Genomic DNA, 16,317 nt, shown 5'->3' on the forward strand with positions numbered 1-16,317 from the left:
TTTGCCCCTCCCCCTCATCATGCTTACTCTCTCTCATAAATAAATAAATCTTTGAAAAAATTAACATAGAGCAGTTTAACAAGAGAAAAACAAATTTATTTATGTATGAGGACCCCAGGAAGACAGTGAGGCCCAAGGACAAGCTGCGTAATTGAGGCTTATGTACCATCTTGAGCTAAGGAATGGGACAGGGGCCTGGGGCTTCAAAGAGGAGGAGGATGATTCACAGGTTGATAAGAAGAGCAGATATTTGGTAATTAGATGTTTGTCCTGTCCGACCGATAGGTCATTCAGATACAAAAGTTATCTCTTAAAAATAAGCTCTCTTCCTGAGCCAGTCCCCTTATACAAATTCATTTAGGTAGTTTGAGGAGAAGCAAAAATTTTTCTTGGGTCTTCTGGGTCTTGATTACCTTGAGCTCAAATAGTGCCATAAAGTAGCACATTTTGGAGAGTCTTGTTCTGAACCCCATTCAGAGCTTTACTGTGTTTAAGAGCTTGAAAAGCTGGTGGCCAGACTCAGTGATGCCCCAGAGCTCAGAACTAGTGTCACATCTTAAAACAAGAAGGGGTTGACTTGGGACGCCTGGGAGGCTTAGTGGTTGAGCGTTTGCCTTTGGCGAAGGTCGTGATCCTGGATTCCTGGGATCGAGTCCTGCATCAGGTTCCCCGCAGGAAGCCTGCTTCTCCCTCTACCTATGTCTCTGCCTCTCTCTCTCTGTGTCTCTCATGAATAAATAAATAAAATCTTAAAAAAAAAAAAAGAAGGGATTGACTTGGAAAGACTGACGTGTGCAAGTAGACTCTGGTGTAACTGGGGTGAGGCAGGCACACACTCACATGCAGAGTCAACACAGTGCAACAGGCAGGCTAGGTTACCCCCAAATATGGAAACAGACAGCATGTGAGAGTCTAGGCCTGTAATTTACTGTGAGTGAAACCCAGAACTAAGCCTGCAGCTCCAAGGCCAATTAATCTTTGACGAAGCAGGAAAAAATATCCAATTGGTAAAGGACAGTCTCTTCAACAAGTGGTGTTTGGGAAATAGGATGACAACATGCAAGAGAAAGAAACTGGACCACTTTCTTACTCTATATACAAAAATAAATTCAAAATGGATTAAAGACCTAAGTGTGAGACCTGAAACCATAGAAATCCTGGAAGAAAACATAGGCAGTAACCTCTTTGACATCAGCCATAGCAACTTTTTTCTAGATATGTCTCCTGAGGCAAGGCAAACAGAAGCAAAAATAAATTATTGGAACTACGTCCGATAAATAACTTCTGCACAGTGAAGGAAACAATCAACAAAATGAAAAGGCAGCCTATGGAATGGGAGAAGATATTTGCAAATGACACATCTGATAAAGGGTTTGTATCCAAAATATATAAAGAACTGATACAACTCAACACCCAAAAAACAAATAATCCAATTAACAAATGGGCAGAAGACATGAACAGACATTTCTCTAAATAAAACATCCAGATGACCAACAGACAAATGAAAATATGTTCATCATCCCTTATCATCATGGCAATGCAAATCAAAACTACAATGAGATATGACCTCATACCTTTCCGAATGGCTAAAATCAACAATACAAGAAACAACAGGTGTTAGCACGGATATGGAGAAAAAGGAATGTTTGTGTGCTGTTGGTGAATGCAATCTGGTGCAGCCTCTGTGGAAAACAGTATGGAGGTTCCTCAAAAAGTTAAAACTACTCTATGTTTAAGCAATTGCACTATTGGGTATTTACCCAAAGGACACAGAAACATTAATTCAAAGGGATACATGCACCCTTATGTTTATAGCTGCATTATTTATAATAGTCAAGATGATATTGGAGCAGCCCAAGTGTCCACTGACTGATGAATGGATAAAGAAGAAGTGGTATATATATAATGGAATATTATTCAGCCATAAAAAAGAATGGAATCTTACCATTTGCAATGATATGGATGGAGCTAGATAGTATTATGCTAAGCAAAATAAGTCAGAGAGAGACAAATACTGTATGATTTCACTCATATGTGGAATTTAAGAAACCAAACAAAGAGAAAAAGACAGAGAGAGAGAAATCAAGAAACAGACAATTATAGAGAGCAGATGGATGGCCACCATAGGGGAGGGAGGTGTGGGGATGGGTAATTAGGTGATGGGGATTAAGGAGTACACTTGTGATGAGTACCAGGTGTTGTATAGAAGTACTGAATCACTATATTGTATACCTGAAACTAATATAACACTGTATGCTAACCAACTGGAATTAAAATAAAAACCTTGAGACACCTGGGTGGCTCAGTGGTTGAGCATCTGCCTTTGACCCAGGATCAAGTCCCACATCAGGCTTCCTGCATGGAGCCTGCTTCTCCCTCTGCCTATGTCTCTGTCTGTGTCTCTCATGAATAAATAAATTCTTTAAAATTAAAATAAAAACCTTAAAAAAATAAAATTAAGGGAATTTAATTAGGAAACCACCAAATGTTACTCATTTTCCCTTAACAAAGATATGTAAGTCTATGAGCAGAGCTCAGTGACCTTGGCCTACCTTGTCAAAAACAATAGTTATAATTTATTAGTAGCCTCTCTTTTTGGGAAAAGAACATTTGGATTTTTCATAATACAGGATTTGAACTCATATCTTTGTTGATGTCAGAACCCAGTGAGTCTGGATTGAAGATCTAGCATTGGAAGGAATTAAAAAGGCATGAATGTTGTGAGTAGATAACTGAGTAATAATTCAGTCTAGGTATATTAAATCTCATCTCTTTCCTTCTTTTTTTTTCTTTCCTTCTTCTTTTTTTTTTTTAATTTTTATTTATTTATGATAGTCACAGATTGAGAGAGAGGCAGAGACACAGGCAGAGGGAGAAGCAGGCTCCATGCACCGGGAGCCCGATGTGGGATTCGATCCCGGGTTTCCAGGATCGCGCCCTGGGCAAAAGGCAGGCGCCAAACCGCTGCGCCACCCAGGGATCCCTTCTTTCCTTCTAATCATGCTTTGACCTTTCTATTTTTGAGGTATTGCATTTAAGGCAAAATTAGAAATAGTGCCAGGAAGATATTATTTTTCTAATTTACATTTTTTTCAAAGTATTGTGTACTCACAGTTTATTTTATTTTTTTAAAGATTTTATTTATTTATTCATGAGAGGTACAGAGAGAGAGGAAGAGACATAGGCAGAGGGAGAAGCAGGCTCCACATAGGGAACAAGATGTGGGACTCAATCCGGGGACTGGGATCATGCCCTGAGCCAAAGGCAGATGCTCAACCACTAGGCACCCAGGCGTCCCGTGTACTCACAGTTTAAAAGGTCACCTTATGCTATTAGGCACATATATAAAAGCGGTAGTCTTCCTACCTGCCCTCATTACTTTTGATTCCTGTTCCACTGAGTTGTTTCTTCTGTTATTATCTTTATGTTTTAAAAATAACATGTTTTATTGTGTTTAAACTTTATAACTTTTAGCATTATCTGTTGATTTTATACTATTGATTATGAAGATTAGATACAAAAATCTCCCTCTCCTCACTGACACATTTTTTCCTTCTATTCTCCCAATATATGGATAAATCATTATTTACTATTTACAGCTATATAAAAATGGTGGACAGCCAACTGAACTATGTAGTAAGATTTTCTTTCTGTCATGGTCTGAATGTCTGTGTCCCCCTAAAATTCATATGTTGAAATCTTAATCCCCCCAAAATGATGATATTTGGAGGTGGAACCTTTGGGAGGTGATAAGAGCATGAGAGTGGACCCTTCATGAATGGGCTAGTGTTCTCATATCTCACAAGGTTTCCTCCTCCCTTTTGTCATATGAGGTTATAATGAGAATCTGCAATGCAGAAGACTCTCACCTGACCTTGCTGGCAGTCTGATCTTAGACTTCTAGCCTCCAGAAATGTGTTAAATAAATTTCTATGGTTTAAAAGCTATCCAGGGATCCCTGGGTGGCGCAGCGGTTTGGCGCCTGCCTTTGGCCCAGGGCGCGATCCTGGAGACCCAGGATCAAATCCCACATCGGGCTCCCAGTGCATGGAGCCTGCTTCTCCCTCTGCCTGTGTCTCTGCCTCTCTCTCTCTCTCTCTCTCTCTCTCTCTCTCTCTGTGACTATCATAAATAAATAAAAAGTTAAAAAAAATTTATAAAATAAAATAAAATAAAAGCTATCCAGTCTGTGGTATTTTCTTATAGCATCTTGAATGGACTAAGACAGTTTCTTACAAATTCTATTTTTCTTTGGAATTGAAAATGGACTCATGTTTTCTAAATAACTATCATAATCTAAGTAGAATTTTAAACTCAAGAAGGCACAGGAGTTAATTTGTCAATTCTATTTTTTTTTTCCTTGGGGACCACTCTCCTAAAGTTCCCCATCATGCCTTTTCAGTCTGGACTGGTTGCTTGCTTTTTAGTTTAGCTGTACAGCTGTCATCCTAGAGTTTCCCTCACGATTATAAAAAAACAACAACTTGATTTCTGTACTGGGTCTGTTTTCTGGATTATACAGTGCCATCTTTCTTGGTTTACTCCTTTCTGCTGGAGCTCATCCTTTAGTTTTTTTTTTAGATGTTACATGTCTCAAATACCTTTGGTCTTTCTTTATATTTGATTGATATGAGCTATGGCATTTGAGGTAAAAAAATCACTTTCCCTAGAATTTTGAAGGTGTTTGTCTTCTTTTACATCTAGTGTTGCTGTTGAGAAGCTCCATGTTATTCTCTTTTGTAATCCATTGTATAGTTCATGATCTTACTCTCTGACAGGTTTTATTTTTTATTTTATTTTTTAAAAGATTTTATTTATTCATGAGAGACACACAGAGAAAGAGGCAGAGGCAGATAAATAGGCAGAGGGAGAAGCAGGGAGCCTGATGCAGGACTCCATCCGATGACCCCAGGATCACAACCTGAGCCAAAGGCAGACACGCTCAATTACTGAGCCACCCAGGCATCCCATCTGACAGGTTTTAGAATCTTCTCTTCATTCTAGGTATTCCAAAGTTTCATGATGATGTGCTCTGTTGTATTAATCTGTGTCTCTCCCATGAATAAATAAACTCTTTAAAAAAAATAAATCTATGAAGACCCTTAAATGTAGAAATTTTCTTGATTTAATATCCTTTTTATTTCCTATCTTCCCTGAAAGTACTATTACTTTAATGTCTTTTTAAAAAATATTTTAGGGATCCCTGGGTGGCGCAGCGGTTTGGCGCCTGCCTTTGGCCCAGGGCACGATCCTGGAGACCCGGGATCGAATCCCACGTCGGGCTCCCGGTGCATGGAGCCTGCTTCTCCCTCTGCCTATGTCTCTGCCTCTCTCTCTCTGACTATCATAAATAATAAATAAATAAATCTTTAAAAAAAAAATATTTTATTTATTTATTCATGAGAGACAGAGGGAGAGAGGCAGAGACACAGGCAGAGGGAGAAGCAGGCTCCATGCAGGGAGCCCGCTGTAGGACTCGATCCCGGGACTCCAGGATCACACCCTGAGCTAAAGGCAGGTGCCAAACTGCTGAGCCACCCAGGGATCCTCTAATTTAATGTCTTGTACTGGTCCATATTTTATTATTTCTCTCCTACTGTATCTTTGTCCATTTGTTCTACTTTTTAGGAAAAATTTCCAACTTTCTATCAGCCTATACTTCTTATGTCATATATATGTATACATACACACATGTACATATTTACATACACATATTTATATATTTACTTCTAAAACTTCTTATTGTCTGAATTTTCCTTTTATTACAGCATCCTTTTTCTTGTTTTATAGATGCAATATCTTAAGTCTCTAAAAATATTATAGTTCTAAAATATCTGTATTATCTGCTTCTTACAAAGTTCTTCTTTACAAAAGATGTATTTATTTATTTATTTATTTATTTATTTATTTATTTATTTAGGGAGTGAGCACGAGCAGGAGGAGCAGAGGGAGAAGGGAAGAGACTCTCAAGCAGACTCCCCACTGAGGGTGGAGCCCGATATGGGGCTTGATCTCATTACCCTGAGATCACAACCTGAGCCAAAACCAAGATGTGACACCCAGGTGTCCCCTTACAAGGTGCCTCCTTTTGTTTATTTTGATCTGTGTTTCATTAGAGGCTGTCCTCAAATATATGGTGGTTCATGACTATTCATATTTAAGAGTGAAGCATTTAAAGCTGATTGGGAAGTACTTCTGACCATGATGGAATAACTGATACAGACTCCTTCCTATAGACAACTAGAAAATTGTACAAAATATATGAAATGACTGTTCTTCAGACTTTGGACTAGAAGCAATACAGGTCTGTGATCTTTGACAGAAGGGAAACAAAGTAATATTGATGATCATCTCAGCTTTCTGTCTAGAGGGACTTTCCTAACCTCAGCACACGGAGAGGGTACCCAAGCAAAACATGGAAGTCTCACTGAGTTGAGGAGCTAAAGACTATAGTTTGAGGAGTCTGAGGCAGCTGGAATTTACAGTGCAGGGTACTTTGAAATTGACCATGGTTGGAAAATGTATGTGCTGGCCATCAGCATATGCTACAAATCAACGTGGTTTTTGTTGTTTATACCCATGCCTCCAAAGTGCCTAGTGGTGAATGTCACCAGCATGCCACTGGCAATATCCCTTGTCCATAAGTATACTTTGACTTAGTGAAATGGGACAGAATAGAGTCCAGAAATAGACCTACATATATTTTTTCAATAATTTTTTTTCTCTTTTTTAAGTAAGCTCTGCACTCAGTGTGGGGCTTGAACTCACAACCCTAGGATCCAGAGTCATATGCTCTACCAATTGAGCCAGCCATGTACCCCATGTTCAATCAGTTTTTGATAAGGTAATTATCAAAATTACCTTTGCCAAGGTAATTAACTGAAGAAAGGATAGTTATTGCAGTAAATGGTATCAGAACAACTGGATAACCATATGGAAAAAAAAGAAAGAATGTTGGCCATTACCTCATATCACACACAAAACCTACTTTAAATTGATTATGGAACTAAACATAAAATAACTAAAACTGTAACATTTCTAAAAGAATCTGTGGGAGGAAATTTTTGCAGCTTCGCACTAAATATAAAAGAAAAAAACTTTTCCTCAAGAAGAAAATTGGAAGGCAAGTCACAGGCAGAGAGAAAATATGTGCAATACGTACATCTGATAAAGGACTTTTATCCATAACATACGAAAGACTCTTACATCTCTCTTTTTTTTTAAAGATTTTATTTATTTATTCATGAGAGACATAGAAAGAGGCTGAGACATAGGCAGAGGGAGAAGAAGCAGGCTCCATGCAGGAGCCCAATGTGGGACTTGATCCCGGAACTCCGGGATCACAGCTTGAGCCGAAGGCAGACGCTCAACAGCTGAGCCACCCAGGCGTCCCAACTCTTACATCTCAATAATTAAGACAAGTGATACAATATAAATGGGAAAAAAGGATTTAAACATACACTTTACAAAGGCATATATGAGTAGCTGGTAAGTACATTAAAAGATGTTTAACATCATTAGTCAACAGAAAGATATAAACAAAAAATATAATGAGATACCACTCTACACATACTAGAATGGCTGAAATTCAAAAAGCTGACAATCCCAAGTTTTAGGGGAGGATGTGGAACCACTGCTATTTTACACATTGCTGAGGGTTCTATAAAATGGTAAAGCTACCTTCAAAACTAGTTGGGCACTTTTTTATAAAAGTCAACATAGTCTATGGTACCTGGCTGGTTCAGTTGGTGGCGTGTATGACTCTTGATCTCAGGGTTTTAAGTTTGAGCCCCACATTGGGCATAGAGTTTACTTGAAAAAAATTAATAAAACCCAGAATTTAAAAAAGTCAACATACTTTTACCATGTTAACCAGCATTTTGGACCTGTACATACTTGTATATTCTAAATAAAACCAAACCTATGTCCACCAAATAACTTACACATGAATGTTTGTAGTAGTTTTATTTATTAAAGTCCCATACTAATTCATTCTATTCTGTTGTGTTTTTTTTGTAAAGGCAATTAACTAGTCCCAGGAAGGATCCTTCAGTTATATAAAAGTTTGTTTTATGAAAAGTCATGGCTCCATTCATAATTCTGTCTTGTTCTTCCAAATGGTATATACAACTTTCAGAGCTCTCGTATTTGGAAGGCTGGAAGGGCCCAGACTTTGAAATAGTGTCTTGTTTTCACTGTTTTTGTCTTTTTGGTTTTTTTTTGTTTGTTTGTTTTTAAACTAAAGTTATATAAAGCTTGTGGATTAAACAGAATAAATTTCTAAATTAAAAAAAATAAAATAAAATAAAGTCCCATACTGGAAATCAACCAAAATGTATATCAACATTTAAATGGAAAAAAATTGTGGTATATTAATAAAATGGAACTCTCATAATAAAAGGAACAAACTGATACATGCAACAGCATGAGTTAAGTTCAAAACATTACATTGAACAAAGGAAACCAGACACCAAAGAATACATATGATAAGTACAAGTGGTATACAACAGATTCAGGAACTAAAGTAGTTGACTCTTCAGCATATGATTCAACTAGTAGAAACTCAATGTATGAGTGAATACTGCAGCAAATCTAGGCAGCCATGGAGCAGTCTACAATAGAGGAGTCCTAGAGATCAGTTTTGCAAGGTGTTTGCCCCTGGGCTAGAGATTCAAGGAAGGACTTTGGTCCCAAGATAGGTGACTCATGTTGAGGAAATATAATTAAACATAAAATCTCCTGCCAATGCAGTGAAATCTCTCCACAAAATGTAGAAATAATGAAACAGTGTTATTATTAAATAAGGATTAAAAAGACTGTGATGCATCACAGGTAATCTCCTAAAGAGATTACAGAGACAAAAAAGAAATCTTACCTTGTTTACATAACCAGGGCAGATACAATCCCTTATATACATGTTAATTGTCTTTAACCAAAATAAAAATAAAATTTCTCATATCTTTTGACATGCAGGAAGTTACATCTTGGAGTTGAATTGCCACAGAGAAACAGGGCACTGCCCTTCTTGAAGTTCATTTTTCAAAAAGATGGCTCCTTGGCCCCCAAGAATCGTATTTCTGGGATACATAACTGGCAGGAAGCTTATTTACTATTTAAATTGATTTACATATATCTCAAAGAGGCAGAGATGGCATTTATAATTTCGAGTTTTTTGAAGGAAATGCTTAAAGAAGAGGGAGAAAAGTTCTTTTTTTACATTAGGAAAAATTTTAAATTTTTTACATGTGTATTTAATCTTATAATTTCCTCTTTCTGTTACTATTTTTTAGTAAATCTACAGTTTTGTAATTATCTACATAGCTATTTCTACCTTTCTCTAACAACAGTCTAAATATCTAGCCAGTCCATAGTAAAATGCAGAACAAAGCAGTTATCAGAATTACAGTAGGATGAGTTTTAAAAATTAGTATAGTATTTGCCTTGGGAAAAACGTTTCAGTATATTATACCATTGGTGAATGATTAAAGCAGATTCTTGGTTAATACAAAAGTGCACAAATGTTCTCCTTTGTCATTAATTTTTACAAACTGCTGTGACGTCTTGTTTGTACTTTCAAATAATTAACTACTTGAAAAAAACTAACTAAAGTCTTAATTTGTGATTTTTTACGATATCACATCCAATCCAAGCCTAATGAGTAGTTTAACTCTGGAGCTTGATAATCTAAGTTTTTAACTAAATTTTTTGTTAAAATAAATTTCTCCTGCCTTTTCATCAGTCATAGAAGTAACATTACAATTAAAGGATAAACTAGACCCTTCAGTAACAATTCCTTCTGCCCAAATAATTCTCCCAGATGTAAAACAAAGACATTCATGGCCGTTATCTAGTATCAAAGTCCTACTATAAGGCACTCATTGCAGGGGTACAGATTGAAGTGTGTATAGAAGGAAAAAATACTTTTTCCTTTACCTTTATAGGTTCTTGGCTAAGACCTTCCTGTAATAAAAGACAGATTAACAAGAGAAAAACAAACAGAAGTTTAATAATACATATACCTCCTATACACATGGGAGATACCCAGAACTGAGTAACTCTGAAATGGCCCACGCCATCATCTTATATACTATCTCCAGCTAAAGGCAAAAGAAAATGCTGTGGGGTGAGGGGGGAGGAACCAGTTGCGAGAGGTTATCATGGAAAAGCAAATGAGAGTATGGTTGTTATGCAGATTTCAGTCACTACCTTCTCCCCTGATACAAGGTTTTTAGAGATTTAGTCATCATCTTCCTCCTGGTACGAAGAGGCAGACAGCCTTACAAATGGAGATTTCCCTTATATATTTAAGCGTTTTGTACAAAACAGTAACTTCTGGTTTTTGGAGCTTCTCCTATGTCTGTTATTTCTTAAAACTAACTAGTTAAAGACAATCCTTCTATGAAAGAGGCATATTTTGGGTTAGCAGATTCTGCTCCCCTTCAGCTTCCAGAATTTAGTGTACATGGCTCTCATCATTTTAAGTCTGAGGACAAATCCAATCTATGGGCCATTTTTCTTTTTCTTTTCTTTTTTTTTTTTTATGGGCCATTTTTCACCTCCATCCAAATCTGTAGTCATCTCTGAATATTTAAGTAATTACTGTAATCCAACAGGCAAGTTTATCTTTCTAGGACTGGAAAAAACTTGTATCCCAAAGTGGTTAACAGTGACATTAGACCTATCTTCTGTGTGGGACCCAGGAAATCTAACAAAAATCCTCTACCCCTGGACAAGCAGAGCAGGACTAACTCCGTTTTGTGCTACACCCCGCCATCTCATGTAAAACCCCCCACACGACCTGCCTATTGTTTAAGGCACTCCCTCACCCTAGTTTAGCTATTAAGCACACCCTTATCAGAAACTAGCGCACACAGGAATGCAGGACCTCTGACCTTTAACCGCCAAGGAATGAAAACCCCTCTTTTGCCCACCAAACCTGGTGTGCCAATTCTAACCAGAATAACAGGCTAGTTCAAATGGTCACTATAGGGTGAATCGTAATTCAATTGGCCACCTGTGTGTGGACCAACATGACTGTGCAACTTTCTATGTATGTTACAGTCTCATTGGCCATGGACCCCTATAACACTACTATACTTCTTAGTCTCGGGGTCCAAGTCTCTGCTCCGCTGTGTCGGGTATACTTGGACCCAAGCTCGAGCTTGTGATTAAACCCTCGTGTGATTACATCGGTGTCGGCTCCTTGGTGGTTTCTTGGATTTGCAATCTTGGGCACAACATTCTGTAGTTTCTATCCATGAATGCCAGATTTCTGTTTTTCTATTAATCAGATCCCTTTCTATACCACCCTTCTAATCAAACAAGTCAACAAAACATTTTGTTGTGTCAAATTTGGGGCCCAAGTATGATGCATATTAGTTTAATTTAATATTATAAAAACAACTTAGTAATAAAGATGGTCTTTTTTTTATTCTGCCAACAATCGGATTGTTGGATTTACAAGCCCAGGCTGTATCCATACTGGGAGTAAAATTTAGAGCTTTAGGAACCATCATTGGGAGTACAGAAAGAAAAAGTAATGTAACAAATAACATGTTTGTTTTCTAGTAAAATGTATTTCTTATAGTAACTGAAATACCTACTACTGTGAATAAAACAACAAGGCAGTCTGAGAATTGTATTAAGTTCACTAGAATTCCTCCTTTCAGCTGAGTTCAGTACCAATATCAGTCACTCAGGAAAATTTAAGTTTCAAAGCTTTTGTGGCAGCCAGTCTAGTCCTCCTGAGGAGCTGGCTTCACATGGGAAGCATGAATCTATCTGGGTTATCTTTTACTTTGACAGCCATATGGGTGATCAACAGTGCTTCAAGTTGTCCCTCTATGTGGGGACTCCTTATCCTCTCTCTAGAACACTTCTGTATAAGATAAATTGCTTAGTTTGATGGGGGTGGAGGGGAGACTTCTTCCAGCAGGTCCCTCTAGGCACTTCTGACTTTATGTCTCAGGGTTTCTAAGGAAAGAGAGAAACACCATTTTTAAGTATTGAACATGGGGCAGCCCAGGTTGTTCAGCGGTTTAGCGCCACCTCCAGCCCAGGGCGTGATCCTGGAGACCCTGGATCGAGTCCCATGTCAGGCTCCCTGCATGGAGCCTGCTTCTCCCTCTGCCTGTGCCTCTGCCTCTCTCTCTGTCTCTCATGAATGAATAAACAAAATCTTAACAAAAAAAAAGTATTGAACATGATGATCAGAGGATTCAGTTAAACGGGCAGAGGAAGTAATTTCAGACACGAATTCACAGTTCCAATGTAGCAGAGGAAAATTTACTTCTACCTTCGATATTCTTCCAACTGGTCTAAGAATTAAACTGACATGAGACAGATTAACAGGAGAAAAGGAGAAAAAAAATCAAAGTTTAGTTACATGTGCATGGAGACCCAATAATGAAATTGAGACCCAAAGAAATCACCAAGGAGTGAAGTTTTTATACTTTTTAGGTAAAAAGACAAAAAAATCTGTGAGGAATTGACAGGACAAAGAAAGCTTAACTTTGGAAGCTTCGATTAGTAAGAAATTCAAAACAGAATCTGGGCTGTGGTAGTAAATTAGTAAAAAGTACCAAGGGTTGTTTATATAGACTTCTTGGCTCTAGATTTCTTATCTGTGGTAATATTGATGTCTCTTTACCTCCTGGTACAGAGAGGGTAACTTTCACATTTATTTCTTGTTTTGTGGAAACAAAGGAGGGATCAGAGAGTTCTTTCTGCATTGGCTGTCTCTTAAGTAACTTTTATTTAAAATGATCACTGTGACGAAGTGGCATATTTTAGGGCAACCTGCCCTTTGCCCCTGTACTGCCAAACATAAATTCAAAGAAAGAAAAAAAAAATTCAAAGAAAGAGATAAGGCTACTGTTTGCAAGAATGGCTCTAATTTTTAGGTGGTAACTCTCTATGCCACTTTAACCCAGTAGATTGGTGAATCTTAGCCAGTGAGTTTGAGTTTGAGTCATCCATTCTACTTGGAGTATGACAGCTTTTAGGAAATTATAAACATTTGCATAATTCTTGGATAACAATGGACATAAAATGATTTCCTCTGATTTCTCTGGGGCCCCAAAAGTGGGGATTATGTGCATTAAGAGAGCCTTTATCCCTGTCTGAGCATCTGCTTTTGAAGATGGAAAGACGAGGCCATTCAGACATCATACACATCACAACTACACAAAAATCTCTGACCTTCCATAGGCACTAATTCTCTGTAAAGCTAATTGATATCAGGTTCCTGATAAACTTTCTTGCACCTACCTTGGAAGTGGTCTGTAAAGAATTCTGACAAATAATAAAACTCTTTAATATGTTTTGAATAATTTCCTCTATTTGATAGGTGTAGTAAGAGTTTACTGCCTTTAAAAATCCCTCTTAGATGATGTTGACAGCATAACAATAAACTAATCAAGGAAATAAAGACTAAGGTATAGGAATTATTTTGTTAGGTAATTTTTATAGTCCAGTTGAATTTCTTTTAGCCCTCCTTTCAGTCCATTTGTTCATTTCTCTTTGTGAAACTTAGTTTTGAAAATGAACAAAGGTTTCTAGTATTAAAAGTGAAGCTTCTAAGTTTGGAGTCTGTCATGTTTAACAGCAGCTTTTGTAGCTCTTTCAGCAAAATCACTGCCTTTAGAAATTTTGTCATATTGCCCTGTGTGAGTTCTATAATGGATACTGATAATCTGAGTAGGCAGTTGTAAAGCCTCTAACAAATCAGCCTTTAGTTCTTCATGAGATGTTTTAGTCTTCACTGAAGTCAACAATTCCCTATTTTTCTAAATTTTTCCTGTTGCATGACAGACACCAAACACATATTTATCATCAGTATATATATTTGCTTTCTGTCCAGAGCCAAGAATCTCAACTCTAGTAACTGCTACTAACTCATCTGCTTTACCCAACTTAATTTCAGACAAAATACAAGCTTCCAAGATTTATAAGTCACCACAATATAAAAAGCCTTGAGTTGGTCACCTTTGTCCCAAGTATATGACCCACCAGGAAACATTATGGGATCTGCATTTTGAAAAGGATTATCACATAAATCAGATTGGGGCTTAATGTTTTCTTCTATTACAGTTATACAATCATTTTTTAAAAGCTTTTATTTATTTATTTATTCATAAAAGAGAGAGAGACGCAGAGACACAGGCAGAGAGAGAAGCAGGCTCCCTGCGGGAGCCCAATGTGGGACTCAATCCTGGGACTCCAGGATCACTTCCTGTGCCAAAGGCAGACGCTCAACTGCTGAGCCACCCAGGCGTCCCTACAATTGTACAATCATGATCATTTATTTGATTTCCTAATCTGGCAAAAAAACTACCAGGTTTAGAAAGTTGCAGCTTCCAATCACAGTGTTAGGATTGCATAATAATGCTTGTTCCTAGCCAGTCTCAACAGTGTACCAACAAATGTAGGGTCTTACATACTTCTGAGATTAGTATCAGCACATGCGGGATAAAACCCGTAAATCAAGTAATCCAATGGAAGGGCTTGAGCCTTTTCAGTAAATGTGGTGGCTGCCACTACAGCTCAGAAACATTTAGGCATTTTCAGAGTGCCACGGCATCCAGATTATATCCATGGTCTATAATCCAATCCCAACTTTAGAGTCAAAATTCTAGTATACCTTTATTTTTAGTACAAAACAAATGGAAGGGTTTTTCAAAATTTGGAATCCCTAAAGCTGGAAGAGAGATTATAGCCAATTTTAATTGTTCAAATTCCTGTTTAGATTCTAGGGATCAAACCAGAAGAGCTGGAGCAAATATTATGCAAGTCTATCATCAGAGATTTTCCTTGATCTGCAAAAGCTGGAATTCATTGTTGACACTATCCTATTACACCCCAAAATTGTCTAAGTTTTTTTTTTTTAATTTATTTATGATAGTCACACAGAGAGAGAGAGAGAGAGAGAGAGAGAGAGGCAGAGACACAGGCAGAGGGAGAAGCAGGCTCCATGCACGGGGAGCCCGATGTGGGATTCGATCCTGGGTCTCCAGGATCGCGCCCTGGGCCAAAGGCAGGCACCAAACCGCTGCGCCACCCAGGGATCCCTAAGTTTTTTTTTTGTAGTAAGTCATTTCATTTGCATAATTTGCTGACTCCTATATTATAACACTTTGTAGCCTTTAGGTAACAACAGATGCCTGAAATATTTCTTTCAGGTTGGTAATATTGCATTTTGTTTAGTGTGGCCTTAAGCCCCTTTGAAGACAAAGTATCAGTTTTACATTACTGAAATTACCAGAAAGGTATCTACATATTGAATAATTATAGATCTTCCTGCTGGGACAGATTTCTCTGTTTTCTTATCAATGGCTAGAGAAAATAGTAAGGGAATCCCCAAACTCTTCTGGAATTCTCTAACTTCATAAGACTTACTTATGACTTTTTCATAAGTAAAAGCAAACAAGAATAGAGTCATCCACTAAAATAAAAGCAAAAAGCAAGAGAAAAAGATAATACAAATAAGTTACAGTGGAAAAACTTTGCAGACAATGGTACTGAAGTCAGAATAGTTGCAGGGTTAGGAACTACATAGGTTAAAGAATAGAAAATTTATTTACTTGTTTAAGATACTGTACAAATCTACACAGCAGTCAACCATCTGTATCAAATTTATCTTCCTTCTTTACTAGAAGTATGGGACTATTACAAGGTGAATGCCCTTTCAAAATTATGCCTCCTTTTTCACCCTAATTTTACTTATTTATTTATTTTATTTTTTTTTACTTATTTATTTTTAAAAGATATTTTATTTTTCCCCCTATTTTAAAATATAACAAGTTTTATTCCTTCAAATTGAGCTCTAAACAAAGGGTATTGTTTTATACGTGGCCATGGCTTATCCTTTTGATAATATATTTTTACTGGTTTTCTATCTCAAATTAAACTAGTATGATTATTGCTAACTAATGGCCTAAAGTGACGCATCAATTTGTTTCAGCCCTGACACATAGTGACCAAATCAGGTGACTTTTTCCAAGGGAGCTCAGCAAACACTTCATCTGGCGTATATATTATGGTAGGCCTTTATTTGCACAGCACAAGTCGCTCCCTGATAGGTTTATAAGAGAATTAGGAGAAAGTAAGAAAATGTTCCTGAGTCACATGAAAAATCTGAATGGGAACCACCGAGGGAAAAGAAGAGTGGGAGAAGGCTGACATGAAATACCAATAACCAATATTGCTGTATCACCCAGATACAAAATGAGAAATTTCCAAGTTAACTGCACACTAAGTAGCACCCATATCTACCAGAAAAGGGAAGGATAGGTTAACCTCAGAGAAAGGTATTGAAAC

The 16,317-nt window shown here is 37.4% G+C and overlaps 1 long non-coding RNA gene across 1 annotated transcript in view; it reads left to right on the top strand.

Moving 5' to 3' along the window:
* Positions 1–5,920: 5,920 nt before the first annotated feature.
* LOC140596200 (uncharacterized) overlaps positions 5,921–16,317 on the top strand; it is a 623,902-nt gene continuing 613,505 nt past the window's right edge. The window contains exon 1 of the long non-coding RNA XR_011998225.1: positions 5,921–6,078. This is a non-coding gene — a long non-coding RNA (uncharacterized lncRNA). The remainder of the gene's footprint in view (positions 6,079–16,317) is intronic.

This window comes from Vulpes vulpes, chromosome X (genome assembly GCF_048418805.1).
Source record: "Vulpes vulpes isolate BD-2025 chromosome X, VulVul3, whole genome shotgun sequence".
Classification (NCBI taxonomy): domain Eukaryota; kingdom Metazoa; phylum Chordata; class Mammalia; order Carnivora; family Canidae; genus Vulpes; species Vulpes vulpes.